This window comes from Ranitomeya imitator, chromosome 7, assembly GCF_032444005.1.
Source record: "Ranitomeya imitator isolate aRanImi1 chromosome 7, aRanImi1.pri, whole genome shotgun sequence".
In the NCBI taxonomy this organism is placed as follows: Eukaryota; Metazoa; Chordata; class Amphibia; order Anura; family Dendrobatidae; genus Ranitomeya; species Ranitomeya imitator.
Window position 1 is genome coordinate 60,935,165 of NC_091288.1, and position 18,105 is coordinate 60,953,269.

Below are 18,105 nucleotides of genomic sequence, written 5' to 3' on the forward strand. Positions count from 1 at the left end.
TTACAAGAACTAATAGTACAGATCAGACGTATATATATGTATAATATTTTTTTTTAAATTTACATATGTGCAAATAATATTTGTATAATTGACGCATTCTGTTGTGCAGATAATTTCACACGTTGCGCATTTACATGGAATTCTGCAACAGCAGATCTGCAAAATAATAATAAAGATCTTGCTGCTGTGCATTTGGAAAAAGAAAAACAAAGAAACCCTCCTGTATGGTTGTTTCTCCAGTTACAGCACATTTCGGCCTTGTGTGGCGGCGCTCTGTCCCACGACTATTACAGCCTCAGGTTGGCTGTAGTTGTGTAATGGGCAAGAAAACTTTATCAGGAAGCCACGATGCGCAGAGACCGGCATATAAACCCTGCTGGGACCAGAGAACAAAGAAATCTCTGGCGGAGGTATCTTCTGTTTGTTTTTTAATTTACCGTCATGGCCAAAAGTTTTGAGACCGACACAAATTTTGGTTTTCACATGGTTCGCTGCTTCAGTGTTTTTAGATCTTTTAGTCAGATATTCCTATGGTTACTGAAGTACAATTATCAGCATTACATCCGTTTTTAAACTTTTATTAATAAATATGTTGAGTTCATGCAATAAAGGATTGGCCACAGGTTCTCAATGGGATTAGATTGGGGAGTTTTCTGGTCATGTCCCCAAAATTTCAATGTTTTGTTCACCGAGCCACTTAGGTATCACTTTTGCTTTGTGACATGGGACTTCATCATGCTGGACAAAGTATTGTTCATCATCAGCAAATTGCTCCTTGATCAATGGGAAACGTTAGATGACATTCTTTATTCATGGAAGTGTTCTTAGGAAAAACTGTGCGTGAACCCCCTGACCTGGAAGAAAAACAATGTCACACATGAATGGTCTCAGGATTCTCTAATGTTAGCATGACATGGGGCTCATGGCAGTTCTCACCATTTCTTCTCTGGATAATCATTCTTCTAAATGTCCCGAACATTCTAAAGGGGGCTTCATCAGAGAGAGTAACTTTGCAGGAAGTACATGGATTGAAGTGCAGAGGACTGAGTAAAGTAGTTATTTTCTCTGTTGAAGCCCGCTTCAGACCATTTGGGTCAATGATGCAAACTTTCTGAAAACCAAAATTTACGTTAGTCTCTAAACGTTTGGCCATGGGTGTAAACTTTATTTTATTATATTTAGTCTTTACATAAACATTTTACCGCAGGCTCAAAGTGAACTGCTAAGAAACGCCAGTGTGTTGCATATTTATTGTGGCTTTTATTCACCTATTCTTGTCTAAGGAGAAAAGCAATCCACAAACTGAGTCAATTTCTGGCTTGAAAGTAAAAACGAGTGGATGTGGTTACAAAGATCACAATTACATTGTAAGGACAGTGTTCGGTTGCGGATTTTCTGTCCAAATCTGATAATTATACGTCGCTGATCTATGAGCAGAGCTATAGCTCTTTCTGCAGTTGCCGACTGCTTTCATATGAAACTCCTTTTCCTGTGCCACCCAATGGTTGACAAATAAGGGTGCCTCTCTACTGAAAAAGATGTTCTTCAGCAGCTGTAATTTGTGTTATGCTCTGTCCACATTTTTTTGTGCATACATTCAGTATATCTTTCAAAAATGCTCCTGGCACATATGACAATATGACATGTATCAGGTATGGACTGGGGCTGAAATTCAGCCCTGGCATTTGAAATCACACAGGCACATGCTGTCTGTAATGTGCTGCTGAAGTGTAGTATAGTGCAGTCTCCACCAGGGGGTGCTGGCGAGGGAAGAGAGGTTGTATACACAGCATAGCAACACTGAACAGCAGCACAGGTGCCACAAGTAACGAAAGAGAAGTCAGACAAGCCAAGGTCATACACAGAGAGGTCAGCGCAGTATACAGGGGTAGTAGAAGAATAGTCAGGGACAAGCAAGAAATCAGAGCCTACCGGGAACATGGTAACCAAAACGTGAGACGTAAGACAAAGTCGGTGTACAAGCCAGAGTTGAAGCCAGTCGGGGAGCGTGGTATCAAAGACGGAAAACAAGGGGCGAAGTCCAGAGATCAGATTGAGTCATACACGGGTACAGGCAGTCAGAGGCACAAGGATCACTAATACAGGCTGCAGAGGACTGAAATAGCCCAGCCATCTTCACAAGGAGGCAGAGGGGATTAACTCCCGCATGACCAGTCCAAAGACAAGGCAGCTGAAAACAAACTCAGGACTGGATCATGACACTGTCCCCATCCCCAAGAACCAGATGGGATATATTACTAATATTACCCTGGATGGAGGAAAGGAAGATTTACTACAAGACCAATATTTCTAATGATACCAGTGGCCTGCTGGGGTAAGTGACTGAGTCAGCGACTTTGTGCTCCGTCACATACTCTTAACAGTATGGGTGTCTGGAGAACACGGATTCTGTTAACAATGTAGCAGACAAGGCGGCCCGCAACCAGACAGGTCCTTCTGGCATTCGCCAGAGTTTCCAGATGGCCAGTCTGGCCCTGACATGTATTCATAAGGACCCTATATGAAGAAATACGATAATCAAGAGTGTATTTTTGGCTGGCTCTGGGACAGTATATTTTCTGGTAAATATTTTTTACACTGTTTTTCATAATTTCTAACTACTATATGATACATTAATATGATTAATTTCCAACTACTTAGATAAACGAATATTTACATACCAATTACTCCTTTAAGTATTAATTAGGATGCACTTGTTTTGGGTGAAAAATGAGTCAATTTTGTTGGAAAGCTAAAAGTCACATTCAACAGAACAGAATAATAGATGCTGCTTTAAAACAATGAATATATCACCCAATTAACACATTTATAGGTGTAATTGAAAGAAATGATAAAATTACAGTTTATTTTCTAGAAAGAAGAAGTTGTGTAGTAGTCATATATAAGAAAATGTTTATTCTCTGTAGCAATGACAATGAAATAGATGTGGCATAACCAGTGAAGGAGTTACTCTGAGTAATCCATTACTTTGAATTCTTAATTTTCTAACCTTCTGTAAATGAAATCTGGAATCTTATTGGTTGCCATGTGCATCTACTACAATTCTCACATGCACTAATTATGATAAATCTTCCCCATTGTGCACCATTGTGCATTTAATTTTGCCAAAATTCTGGTTACCCACACTCCTCAACATTAAAACTGAAACAAAAAGAAAGAAAAGTCGTTGAGTTATGGAAATCACAGGATAGACATTTTAATGTATTTTTTTTAAGTTATATAAAAGTGAGAAAAATATTGAAACAAACTGTTTCAGATATCTCAATATCAGTATCGAGTATTAGTCGCATGAGCAGATATCCCAGCACTTACATGTCTTGGCTGCTATCACTGAGGTTAGCAATGGTTGCCTGAGGAATGTTTTACTGCAGTGAATGCACACAAATCATCCAGATCCACTGCTGGCAGCTCCCTTTCTTTTTTGCCAAGCAGTGATGTTCCAGATGTGCTTGATGGGAGATAAGTCTGGAGACGCTGCAGCCCCTGTAGCCCATTTAGGCTATGCAAGCTGCTCACAGTAGCACGCGTAATATCTGGCCTGGCACTGTCATATTGAAAAATGGCCCTTGGAGTATTTTGGAGAAATAGCTACACCGCTGGTTCCACAATTTATTGATTTTTTGCTGCAAGTGAAATTAGATATCACATACCAATAGACATCACATAAGGTGCAAGACATTGTCTACACAAACCATCAGAAGGAGTTTGTATGACATTAGGTTACGAGTCAGATGTTCCATTGACCTCACGCCATCGCTCTCAAATGCTATCATGGTTCAGAGCAAGATGGCAATGGAGGCTGGAATGTATGTTTATCCTCTTCAGCGATGACTCCTGCTTTTGTCTAGGATGAAATGATAGCTGAATATTGGTCTGGTGACCACACAGGCAACGCCCTGAAGAGGCCGTCACGAGGGAATGTCACACTGGTGCTACTCCTGAGATTATGGTGTGGGGTGGCATAATGTATGTAGTTGAACTCCTCTAATCTTTATTCCAGGTACACTAACCGCTTGGTGTTGCATTGATTTTGTGGTGAAATTAGTGCTACAGCGAGCAGCCTGCATGGCTTAAATGTGCTACTATGGCCTGCAGGGTCTCCCTACTTGTCTACCATCAAGCACAACTGGTCATCAATAGACGGCAACTGCAAAGGGAGCTGCCAGTAGCGGATCTTGATGATTTGCCCAAGTGCATTCAGCAGGGCAGAAAAAAATTCCACAGACAACCATTAATAACCTCATTGATAGCAGCCAAGGAAGTAAATGTAGAGATCACTGCACTCCAGATAATTTTGCTGCATATGGATGCAATGGTATATTAATGATAGTACTGTACATCCTATATGTTGACTATGATAAAATGACACATCTTAAGGTGTCAGTGGAGAATCCTTCTGGGTGGTATAGCTAGGCTTCAGTAGGTCATTGAGAAAGGTACAGATTTGACATCCAGGTCTCCAGTGATGGATCTTTATGTTGTGACTGCTAAGCAGCTCTTGGCAGGGATCCTTTATTAATGGTGGGAAATGACCTTACATGAGTATAGATGGAAAGAGAGGGCATACAAGACCCTTTCTTCATTCACCGGCATCTCCTTACTAATAGCAGGGTCTGACATAACATGGCCCGCTGATCTGCTGCAGCCCATCTGCTTTGCGAGGAAAGCAAAGGACAAAGACAGAATCATTATTTATTGCCTGCCCTATCAACACCTTCTGTGTAGAGGCAACCTTTACATTCCTCTCCCACAGATCTCTTATCGGCCAGGAGTTTCCTGCATTGTGTTCTATTGATTCTGCTTTACAACTGCAGGTACACGGCAGACATTGTATTATGCCAAATGTGTACTTCTAGGGCAATGTGATAAGATGGAAGACATCCAAACATGCCACGGGACAAAACGTTTGCTAAAACAAATATGTAAAGCCATAAATCAGTCATAGGAGAAAACCGCAAATATTACCCCAAAGTAAATGGTAAAAAAAGATTTTTGAAACATTATGAGTATGACGCAAAGTATTGTCATGTCTATTCTTCAATTTTTGATGCCTTTATTGTCTAAAAATACGGGGGCTACAGCTGTAAACGACCACGCATCTCCATAGAAGCTGATTGATGGACGTTCAATAACCTACTTGGACAGACTGCCCATGCTTACCATGCGCACAGAGATATCAATAATGGATCGATTTATGTGCAAAGGCTGCCATTGCTCTCGGCAGCACATGTCCTGTTTACACAGGACGATGCACTACCAAAAATAATAATTCTTTTTAAGTGACCTTAAAAGATCTTTTCACCCAATGTTTAGACGGACCGACACTGCTTACGATGCACACAGAGCAATCAGAAGTGGCCCATTGTGTGGGCTACGGCTGCCTTTGTTCTCGGCAGCACAAGTCCTGTATACACAGGACAATATGAGGCCAAGAATGATGGGTTTTTAAGCAGGAAAGATATCTTGGTACCGTGTTAGCCAGTAGAGAGAAAAATATTTAGAATTGAGAGTCCTCAGTGGTTGATACCTTTTAATGGCTAACTGAAAAGATGGTAACAAATTGCAATCTTTCGAGACTACACAGGTCTCTTCATCAGGCACAGACTAATAGAAATTCTGAAGAGACCTGAGTAGTCTCGAAAGCTTGCAATTTATTGCCATCTTTTCAGTTAGCCATTAAAAGGTATCAACCACTGAGGACTCTCAATTCTAAGAGTTTTTAAGCAAATTTAAACGATCATAACGTGTATTTTGCAGGTTTTTCAGACATCTTCTGCAGAGAACAATGGCAGGCTAAATGCATAAAACAATCTATACTGATTGTTCTCTGAGCATCATACAGTAGGTGCAGCTAGCCTGTCTAAACAGGCTCTAAATGACTGACGATTATTACTTTTTTATTTTTCTGTCAATATAGCAATGTTGGGGCTTCTTTTTTTGGAATGAGTTGTACTTTTGAATGACATCATTGATTTTACCATATAGCATACTGGAAAACGGGAAAAAAATTGCAAGTACGGTGAAATTTCAAAAAAAGTGCAATTCCACAATTGGGTTTTGGGCAAAACTGACCTGGCAATGATTGCCCAGCTCATTACGAGTAGGCATATACCAAAGATGCCAAGTGCATCTTTTATTTAAGTGGTGAAAAACAAATTTGAAGTTTGTAAGAAAAAAAATTGTACTTCTGTTGCCATTTTCCGAATCCTGTCGCATCTCCATTTTTCGTGATCTGGGGTTAGGTGAGGGATTATTATTTGTGTGCCGAGCTGACATTTTTATTGATGCTATTTTGAAGTAGATACAATGTTTTGATCGCCTGTTATTGTATTTTATTGCAATGGTGCAGCGGCAAAAAAAACCTTAATTCTGGAGTTGCAATTTTTTTTCTAATGACACCGTTTACCAATCTTATTAATTTACTATATATATTGATAGATCAGACATTTCTAAATGCAGCAATACCAAATATGTGTATTTTTTGTTGTTGTTTTATTTTGAATGAGGCATTTGTGATTTGAACTTTTGTGGGTATTTTGGATATTTTTTAAAACTTTTATTTTTATACTTTTTACTTGCTTCAATAGTCCCCTTAAGAAACTTGAAGCTGGGATCATCCAATCACCTGTGCTACACATAGCAGGGCTTCATCCCTGTTATGTGTAGCATAAATCACGACCTATGAATGCTGGCCACGGGCTGGCATTCATAGGAGATTCAGAATGACAGGCATGGGGGTCTTCTGCAGACCCCTGGCTGTCATGACAACCCATCAGCTCCCCACAATCATGTGACAGGGGCACTGATGTTCAGGACTTGTTACGTGCTTCTGTCAAGCACATGTTAAATGCCGTTGTCAGTGATTGACAGTGGCATTTAACCAGTTAACAGCCATGGGTGGATATTGGATCCACCAGCGGCTGTTAGAAGCAGCCGTCATGTGCAGGAAAAGACATCAAAACCCTGCCCACATCACTGATTGACTGCTTTCCTTATACACTGGCACAAAGGTGCCAATCAGTGGTGGGGGTGGGGTTATACAGAGTTCATGAATACAGTACAGACCAAAAGTTTGGAGACACCTTCTCATTTAAAGATTTGTCTGTATTTTCATGACTATGAAAATTGTACATTCACACTGAAGGCATCAAAACTATGAATTAACACATGTGGAATTATATACTTAACAAAAAAGTGTGAAACAACTGAAAATTTCTTATATTCTAGGTTCTTCAAAGTAGCCACCTTTTGCTTTGATGACTGCTTTGCACACTCTTGGCATTCTCTTGATGAGATTCAATAGGTAGTCACCGGGAATGGTCTTCCAACAATCTTGAAGGAGTTCCCAGAGATGCTTAGCACTTGTTGGCCCTTTTACCTTCACTCTGCGGTCCAGCTCACCCCAAACCTCTCGATTGGGTAAATGTCTGGTGACTGTGGAGGCCAGGTCATCTGGCGTAGCACCCCATCACTCTCCTTCTTGGTCAAATAGCCCTTACACAGCCTGGAGGTGTGTTTTGGGTCATCGTCCTGTTGAAAAATAAATGATGGTCCAACTAAACGCAAACCGGATGGAATAGCATGCCGCCGCAAGAAGCTGTGGTAGCCATGCTGGTTCAGTATGCCTTCAGTTTTGAATAAATCCTCAACAGGGACACCAGCAAAGCACCCTCATACCATCACACCTCCTCCTCCATGCTTCACGGTGGGAACCAGGCATGTAGAGTCCATCCGTTCACCTTTTCTGCGTTGCACAAAGACACGGTGGTTGGAACCAAAGATCTCAAATTTGGACTCATCAGACCAAAGCACAGATTTCCACTGGTCTAATGTCCATTCCTTGTGTTCTTTAGCCCAAACAAGTCTCTTCTGCTTGTTGCCTGTCCTTAGCAGTGGTTTCCTAGCAGCTATTTTACCATGAAGGCCTGCTGCACAAAGTCTCCTCTTAACAGTTGTTGTAGAGATGTGTCTGCTGCTAAAACTCTGTGTGGCATTGACCTGGTCTCTAATCTGAGCTGTTGTTAACCTGCGATTTCTGAGGCTGGTGACTCGGATAAACTTATCCTCAGAAGCAGAGGTGACTCTTGGTCTTCCTTTCCGGGGGCGGTCCTCATGTGAGCCAGTTTCTTTGTAGCACTTGATGGTTTTTGCGACTGCACTTGGGGACACTTTCAAAGTTTTCCCAATTTTTCGTACTGACTGACCTTCATTTCTTAAAGTAATGATGGCCACTCATTTTTCTTTACTTAGCTACTTTTTTTCTTGCCATAATACAAATTCTAACAGTCTATTCAGTAGTGTATCCACCAGACTTCTGCACAATACAACTGATGGTCCCAACCTCATTTATAAGTATAGAAATCCCACTTATTAAACCTGACAGGGCACACCTGTGAAGTGAAAACCATTTCCGGTGACTACCTCTTGAAGCTCATCAGGAGAATGCCAAGAGTGTGCAAAGCAGTCATCAAAGCAAAAGGTGGCTACTTTGAAGAACCTAGAATATAAGACGTATTTTCAGTTTGTGGTGTGACTGGTGGTCGCGTGGTTAATGGGAGTTATGTGTCACAGGGATGGATGCTCCCTGCGATGCAACCCGGTGTATTTTGTCTTTAGTGCACGTGAGCACTAAAGATGTCGTTTAGTGCACCTGGGTCCGGGTTGCGGGTAGCTATGAGAGATGGGAGGGTCTGGCTACCCATATATCTCACCTCTGAGTGGGGGCGCTAACTGTACCCTTTTTCCCTGCAGGAGGTTGAGTACCTGCAGTGATTTCATGATCACGTGACAGTGCATGTGATGTTACCTCACCTGTGGGTGTGGTTGCAGGCTACCTAAAGGAGGTGTGTTAGCACATGGTAGTGAGTGTTTGGGAGTCTGTCAGTGTAGACAGATTTCCATGTGTCCAGGCTGGACACTACAGAGTGGCCTGTGTAAAAAGAGGGAGAAGCCTTTCTGTGTCCGTGGCTTCAGATAGAGCCTGAGTGCTGGACATTGCACAGCCTGTGTGCCCATAGGCCTGAGAAGAGCAGAGGTCTTCTATGGACATTAATGCTGTGTCGGCCTGATGTACGGACTGTTAACCCTTTTGTTGCTGCCTTGATGGTTTATGGAGCAAATAAACCCATATGGACATTGAAGAGAATGTGCCTCCTGTTATCTCCTACGCATCTGAGTGAGTACAATCCTTACAGTTGTTTCACACTTTTTTGTTAAGTATATAATTCCACATGTGTAAATTCTTAGTTTTGATGCCTTCAGTGTGAATGTACAATTTTCATAGTCATAAAAATACAGAAAAATCTTAAAATGAGAAGGTGTGTCCAAACTTTTGGTCTGTACTGTATGTTTGACAGCCTGGCAGCAGGTCTACTAGTCCTCTAATGATTGTGATTTTATCTAAAGTACAATAAGCAGCCCAGTATGTGATACATCACTGGAATGAGGGTCTCTGCTTGAAAATCATGCAATATTCTATGATGGATGCCACTGGTGCCCAATGGACCACGTTGACTCATAATGGGGTTTGCTAGCTCCATTGTTTTGACAGTAAAAATAACATATCTTTCCTGTCAGCTATGGTGGAATCTGCTCCGAGCCTCTGACGCAGATGTCTCGGAGCCTAATGATTTCCTCGACTGCTGGTGGTTCAAGTTGTGCCAAGTTTACAAAGTGTTGGGTGACATTTTCATAACTCAACAGTAGACACCACGACTCATAGATTATGTGTGTCCTACAACTGACACTACTGATACATGAACCCTAATGGGATTAAAGCCTGAGTCTGAATATCCGTCTTAACTATTGCTTGATCATTAGACAGACCAAAGAAAATATTTAACGTGACAGGGTTCCCATACACACTGTGTAAATGTCTCCCCATAGAGACTATTTTCTAATCACATCGTCATAGCTGTAATGTTTCACTGTCTCTGTCCCTATGAATAGATGCTATATGCAAAACAATAGTCAGCATTATTCTTGCTAATTTCACTTTCCCATATTCTTACAATGTCGTCAGCGGGGACACCGGGGTCACTCTTTTTCTAAGTTGCTTGTTAAGAAGTGAATAGTGCAGCATTTGGTTATATTTATGTAATTAAGATGGTAACATAAAACTAACATCTGTGAATACAATACATGGAAAGAGGCGAATGATTTGATTGTGTATACGATTACTCGAACTCTATCGTATACTAATTTATAGGGATTGTAACAATGTAGCCTGATTCATATTGACACAGATTAGGGATCACATAGATTTGGAAAAATGTCTGGAATATTTCAACTAAAGAGAATTTTGCCTAGATTATAAATTATCAATTATCAATCTATCAGCAGTTTTTTCATGTATGAACCAATACCACCACCTCCCTCAGCGCATGTGCTGCATTCCAGAAAGTTGCATATTATGTCCTGACTTCCCTTTATATCCCCAAAAACACCTTTTGAAGTGCTCCAGCGAGGTATGCAAATTTGGACAGTCCGGTCTGATGGGCGTCACTGCAGTGGCACCTGTCCCTCCTTGTCCCCACTGCTAAATGCCGTCGTCCCTCTGAGATTGATGTAGATGACGCCCTAGTTAATTAGTCATTTGTTTTGCATGACAGTCGTATTGAAGGGTGGGATGAGGCTAGATAAGCCTAATTCATCTGCCATAAAACTGGCAGAAAACTGGAACTAGTGTAAAAATGTCAAAAGTAGCAACGTTTGCGTGTTTAAAATTTTTGTGATCTTTCACAGTTTTACTCCAGAATTCTATCAAAAACTGCTTGATGAATTGGGGCCATACAGTTTCATAAAATATGTGCTGTAACTATTCTTTTTTCTATACAGGAAACAGGGATCCCAGCTCACCAGTTTGGCAGTATAATCCTCCTACAGGTGCACAGAGACATGAACCACCATTTAAACTCCTCTGGTCGAAACGCGTTGGTTTTGCTGACTGAGCTGTCCTGTCTATATTTATACTCCTGAAATAAATTTGAAGATTTTAGTCCACTCACGGAGTGGCGGATATCCTTTTACCATTATTCCTTTTTTTCTGATATATTAATTCTGTCGCCCTTGTTTAGAAAATAAAATATTTTCACAAAAGAAAATTAAATGCCAAAAACATGGGTTAACCACATCTAAATAATCAGGTTTTAGGGGTTTCTTACCAACTCAATGAATTGTGCTATTGATGTTTTGCAGCCTAATTGTCACGATGCCTCTGTTTAGTGAGTGAATGTTTTGCTGCCCTATTAAATCTGGGTCATGCTAAGTTGTTAGTGTTTTGATTAACAGCTCGGCCATCCAGTCTTGTGATGGGTGTGGTAAGCTGTCAGTACTTTGACTGACAGCTCGGACATCCAATCTGTCACTGGGAGGTGCTGGGCTTTCTCCAGGTGCTTTCTGTTCTGGAGATTACCCAGCTATTTAACTGAGCTGTTTGACTCTGATCCCTGCGAAATGTAGTTTGTGTTTCCTGGTGAGTGTTTCTCTGATTATGTTGTGCTGAGTTCTGCTGCCTGACCCTTTGGAAAGTTTTCTGACTATCCATTCGTCTTGTCCTTTTGTTTTGATATTTTGACCCCAGAATGTAAATAGCATCACACTACTAATGTGAATGTGGTTGAGCTATGACCATGGACAAGAATGGTGACTTTTGAAAAATAACAGACTTTTTGAAATTTAATATGATTCTTTTTAGGCCCCTTTCACACATCAGTTTTTTGCCGTCAATCACAATCCGTTGGCTTAACGGATCAACGGATCCATCGCAGATTGTGAAAAACTGATGCGACGGATTCGATTTTTGGACAGTTCCGACTAGCGGATCTGGCTAATTGGACCCTAAATAAATAGGAGCATGCTCATTTAAAAAAAATGGAATCCGTTGCTGGATTCCGTCATTTGACAGATCCGACGCCCCTAGGCTTCCATTCGTGCAAATGACGGACGGCAATGGATCCGTCACTGTATGATTTCTTGACGTACACAAAAAACGTTACTTTGTCCATTGTCTCCGGCCACCGGACAATTTTTGACAGATCCGGTGAACGACAGATGAAACGTGAGGTCATCCATCACAATCCATCGTTAATACAAGTCTATGAGAAAAAAACAGATACGGCGGCATCAGTCGCCGGATTCATTTTTTTCAAAATTCGATGGATTACGACTGATAGCAAAAAACTGATGTGTCAAAGCAAAGAAGTTGATAGCTGAAGTTTTTGGAGAACTTGTTTGGGGAATATTGTAGCAGTCTTTGACAATCAGTCTAAAGCCAAGAGACAAACAATATCACTGTTTAGTCTGTGGTTGTGACTAGCTTAGGAAAACTAAGCTTGCAGCATCACAAATCAGCAACCACAATTACCAGTTAGCATCAGAGAAAGTTAGGCATTGAGATCCAGAAATGGAAAAAATATATACATTAAATTATGCTAAAAGCCAGAAAATATATCATTTGAGTTTACTGAACCAATGTATCCACATAAGTAGATTCATTACTTGATGATCATGAGAAAAGTATTTTATTTGAAATAAAAATAAAACACAATTCTCTTTTTTTTAAATTAAAAAATAACAAACACCGTTATAATCCCCTAACACCTATTCCATTGAATCCCTCGTCTCCTGTAATAAAACAAAAATAAAAAACAACAATATCCCACACCTGTCCGACGTTCGGTCCCACGCCATAATCCATGTCTGGGGATTAATAGTTTTCAACCTGGATGGTGTCAAGATGCGACTGTATAGGCTGAGAACCACTGATGAATTAGCTGCTGCAAAAGCAAACAACTGTTTTGTATTTTTAAATAAAAAAGGAAAACTGTGTTTTGTTTTTTAATCAAAATGAAACACTTTATTCTTGGTGTGTGTTTATTTACAATATAACTATAGGATTAGTAATGGATAGGTGTCTTATAGACCTCCCTCCATTACTAATCCGTGGGCTTGATGTCAACGGACAATATAAAGTTGACATCAACCCCACAGATATGAACCCAACTTGCCACCTCTACAGGGCAAGTGGGAAGAGCCAGGCACATCTCATACATGGGATGCTATTTTTAGGCTGGGAGAGGCAATGTCCATGGCCCCTTACCAGCTGGAGAATATCAGCCTGTCTGCTTTAGCAAGGCTGGTTGACAAAAATAGAGGGGAATACATGCTGTTTTTTTATTATTTATTTTAAGTGCAGGCACCGGCTGATGAATACTCCAATCACACTGTAGCGCTGAAACATGCAAATATGAAACACGAAAATTAAACTGCATTACTGCACTAGAAATATGAAAAATGAGAGCGTTTAGCGCATAAAAATGGCCAATTTTATGTGTACCTGGTAGCCCCTTTACGGCATCTCTCTTATACCAGGTCCTACACTTGCCTTACCTCGCTGAGAATAAATGTCTCTATCTGAATGGGTACATGTGAAACCTCTTCTTAGACTAAAATTCTCTCTCTCTGTGGAGGGGTATTGGACCTGCTGTAATTAAAACACCTGTGGCTAGGAGGCAGAGTGCACGATCAGAAGGCTAGAGAATACATTTCAAAAACCTGACCGGCACATCCAAACATAGACTCAGTGTGAACAGGTGCTGAACCTAGAGTCGCCAACTCATATATAGTTAAGTAAATAAGGCAGCACACTGCAGCGCTAGAACATACAAACTTGAAAAACTAAATTTGAACTGCATTACTGTACTAGAAATATGAAAAATGAGAGCTTTTAGCGCATAAAAATGGCCAATTTCGTGCACTTTGCCTCCTAGCCACAGGTGTTTTAATTACAGCAGGTCCAATACCCCTCCACAGAGAGAGAGAATTTTAGTCTAAGAAGACGTTTCACATGTACCCATTCAGATAGAGACGTAGGACCTGGTATAAGAGAGATGCCGTAAAGGGGCTACCAGGTACACATAAAATTGGCCATTTTTATGCGCTAAACGCTCTCATTTTTCATATTTCTAGTGCAGTAATGCAGTTCAATTTTCGTGTTTCATATTGGCATGTTTCAGCGCTACAGTGTGCTGCCTTATTTACTTAACTATATACGAGTTGGCGACTCTAGGTTCAGCACCTGTTCACACTGAGTCTATGTTTGGATGTGCCGGTCAGGTTTTTGAAATGAATACTCCAATCAGCCACCACCTGTTATTAACGGCAGCAGGCATCAGGCAGCAGTAGTCCCATCAGCTGACCCCGGTGCCTCTGGTCACAGCTGTGGGCTCACACTGTCATTTGATAGTGTGGGAACCGTGGCAGTCAGACCGACGGTTATGAATTTACCGCTGATCAGAAGCAGTGTTTGCGGTGCTGTCATGCATATGACAGCGTGGCAAACACTGGATGTTAAGTCCCCCCATTCAACTGAATGCGGTTTGGGTTCAGGATCGGGTCTGGGTACTGTTCTGGTACCCGAACCTGAACTTTTTAAAACTTTTTGGCCGAACCCGAGCATCCATGGTTCCTCCCATCTCTAATGCTGAACTTGTATCTTCTTATGTTGCAAGAGGCCTTTTGGCTCAACATAAAGTCACAATACATAGTAGCTTAAAGTCAGCTGAACCTCGACGATTCTTTCCAAGATTAGCCGACCATCTCCTGTGCATGGAGGCCTCATCCCAACTTTACCCTGACAAGTGATAGAGGAAGACAGAATTCAGCTATGAATCGAAGCGCCTGATTCTTTTTTTTTTTAAAGAGCTGCTGCCAGACATCTTTTATATTGAGCATAGAAGCATATGTTAATTATAAATTCTTCATGAAAAAAGAGCTACCACTTCATTTTGACCCCTTTTTGTTCCAAAACCCTCCTTCTGTGAACAGGTAATTGATGGAAAGCAGGAAGCAACAGGCTGTGTGGTGATACTTTTCTCACCTATGTAAATAAGTCTTCCTGTCTTCAAAGAACACAGGCAGCCAGAAAAGGACAGACACCAGATATGAATTTTTTATTTTTTGTGTAACAGGTGTAGATCTTATCGTTATGGGAGGCCTGTTATTGGCATTATGGCACTGTAGTGAACACAATAGTTGTGCGATCTGCACATCAGCTCAGAATAAATATCGTCCCAGTGGATAAAGTTGTATATGTCATGTATCATATTTATAGAAGGCTAAAATCATGATAAAAAATACGGCGTTAATATCCCCTGCCTGGGACCTCTGGGGGGCTAATATCCTTAAGATCGGGAATCTCCTAATTTTTAGTATCTGTGCTATATCTCTATTAACGGCCCTCATCTAAGCTCCTAATGGGAATGACTCATACTTGGGAAAAGTAGTTTCTGACTTATAACCTTTGGTCAGTACCTGGAGATACAGCTCGCTGTAAGAGTCGGAAGTTTGGTTTACCGACTCCACAGCCGTTGGCAGCTAGTTTTTCCTTGGTTATTGTGGCGCTTAGCAGTAATTGTACCAAAGTATATATACATAACCAAGTGTTGGAATCGGATGTGTATATACTATAGGTTCACTGGGAAGCACACAACAGCCTGCCTAGTAGTGAAAGCAGCCGTGGCCTCATCCATCAATGGCCAGTCAATTGTGTTATTGTCCTGACAATTGAAGACAGCGGAGTGCTGTTCGTGACAGCTGCTTAAGGCAGCAGGACGCGGTTGTGACTAGTACCACTGCACCCTTATAGCCATGTCATGGATAGACTCTCTACATATTATAAGGACAATTCCTAGGATAAGACTAGAGCAAGACAAGTAAACTCATCGCAATAGATTAAATAGATTAAATGCTCTTCCCCCATCTTTTTCTTAGTTCTGGACGAAGTATACTATTTATTTGCATTCTTGTATTTCATTCAGCTGCTTTACTGACCATTCTGCAACCATCATATGTAGCTGTCAGGAAGACAATAGAGTAGACACCACAAGCTTAAGTGTCACACTCCCGCACTCAAAATATAGCATATTTTAAAGCAAGTGCTTTTTTGTCGACCCCTTGCCTTCTTTTGACAACCACTGAGCATGAAGGCAAGTACAGATGCTTAGCTGAGATTACTTTTCACGCAGCACCTGTGGTATGTTACAGAGAGCAAAAGGGTAAGCTAACTGGAGAGGGTGAAAAGAACAGATGGGTAGCACAATTTCCAAACATGGAAGAAAAACTGTATCAAGTTCACTTACAGCTACTGCACAGACTGCGGGTGCACAATGCATGTGTGTAAGCAAGCGTGGCTTCAATGGCAGCCCCCACATCACCCTCATCTTTTAAGGCTGTTTTGAATTTCTCAGGCTTATCACAAATTGACATTGATTCTTCGTTAATAGCAGCTACCACCCAGTCTCTTTCTTAAACTATGTTGTCTTCTTCTAGATGATACACTCCTGCAATCTTCAGCATGGTGGACACACAAGAGAATCTCAAAGTCTTCACAAAACCACAGAGGTTATCTGTCCCATCATATTGTAAGGGTCATTTTGAAGTTTTAGATTTACAACATAATTTTTTTTAATCATTTTCAGAGTCAAAGGCAGAGTAAGTGAGAAAGGAGGAGGACTTCTGCTCAATGAGTTTAATGCTTGGGGAATAACATGAGGATTAAGACATATATTATAATCATGGTTCTCAGGAGGATTCCACCCTGCTGATTGCATTCAGGAAACTCGAGGCTGCTGATAGAGGCCCTTGTTCCACCTCCCACTTGCACTAATGGTGACTTGATTTATGGGAGGTTGTGATTTCTACATCTCTGTCTTGCACTGAGATTTATCCCTTGTCTGGCTCGGAGGCCTGCCTTTCTTTTCTTAGGATTAAGAACCTGCTCCAGGGTAAATCAAGCATGAGAGGAGCGTGAGACATTGAAATACAGAAACACAGAATTTGATGGTAGATAAGAAGCTTTTGGCCCACTGGGGTTAAACAGATTCCACTTGTGTTATAAACTAATCCCCATCACCAAGTGTAGCCAGCACACCAGAAACACAGAATAAAAAGGCTAGAAAAAGGGGGAAGATGCAGGCCTAATTCCATACCAACAGAATAGCATGAGAAAGCAACAGTTTATTAACAACAGACTTTGACTCCACGAACGTTGCAAGTGAAAGTGGCACGTAGGGAGGGCTGCGTTTTTGTGTTTAATTGAATTTTCCATGTTTCTGCCTTTCCACAAACCAAAGGGATTAACGCACTTGTTCCACTTCACATGATCTAGGGAAAACGCGATACATTGCAAGCACTCACCCAGATAACCTTTTATTGTCGGGCTTTTCAATTAGAAGCAGCAAACTGCAGAAAGAAGAAAAAAAGAACAAAACTCTCATATAGGACAGGTGTGGCTATTTGCAAAACTGAAGACTTTTTTGAATAGGGCTGATAATGTTCCCTCTTTCCTACGGTTAGCTGAAAGGAAAACATCCTCTTGGATTAATGGGACTTCATGCCATGTCTGGGGGATTTCCTCCCTTCTGACCACAGCCTCATTTTTTACTTCACTCTTCATTAAACTCGCACCTGTACCAGCCGCTTTCTTGCCCTCCTGGAGTTCTGCAGAGGAGGGACAGAATGCATGTAATCCATGCAGAGAGCTCAGTATGTAAGTTATGCCAACACTCACCAGCCTACTGGATATCTGGTGCCAGGAGTAACAAACATGTCACCACTGATATTTGCAACACTCAAAGACTAAATCCATGAGTTCCAGCTGAAACCTGAACACGTTTCTCTGGCTGCTTCTTAGCTATATATTATAGGCTTATTATGGAATCTCACTGCTCCTGTTTTAAAATGTAACATGACAGCTTTGTCTGGTTTATGTTTTTCTTGTTTGGATTGTGTAAGTACTAAAAAGCATTTTCCTGTCTTTCTATATACAAAACGCTTAAGTAAAAAAGAAAAAAAATATATAAAAACTTTGAAAATTAAAACAGGCAGATTGTTACCATTTCTGGCCTACTTTTACATTACACAGTATAGGGATAAGAAAAACACCATATGTCTACATCTTACCTAAGGGCTCGACATTACACATTAATTTGCAGGAATGCAAATCCAGGAAAACTGCTAATATAAATGATTAGTGTCAAGAGGTTTCAGCTTCAATGACAACTTTCTGAGAGCTTTTATTTTAAA

General features: G+C 40.9%; 1 protein-coding gene across 1 annotated transcript in view; it reads right to left on the minus strand.

Annotated features, from left to right (window-relative positions):
* The window catches only part of IQCA1 (IQ motif containing with AAA domain 1), a 250,505-nt gene that overhangs the window by 104,425 nt on the left and 127,975 nt on the right, over positions 1–18,105 (minus strand). The window lies entirely within an intron of this gene.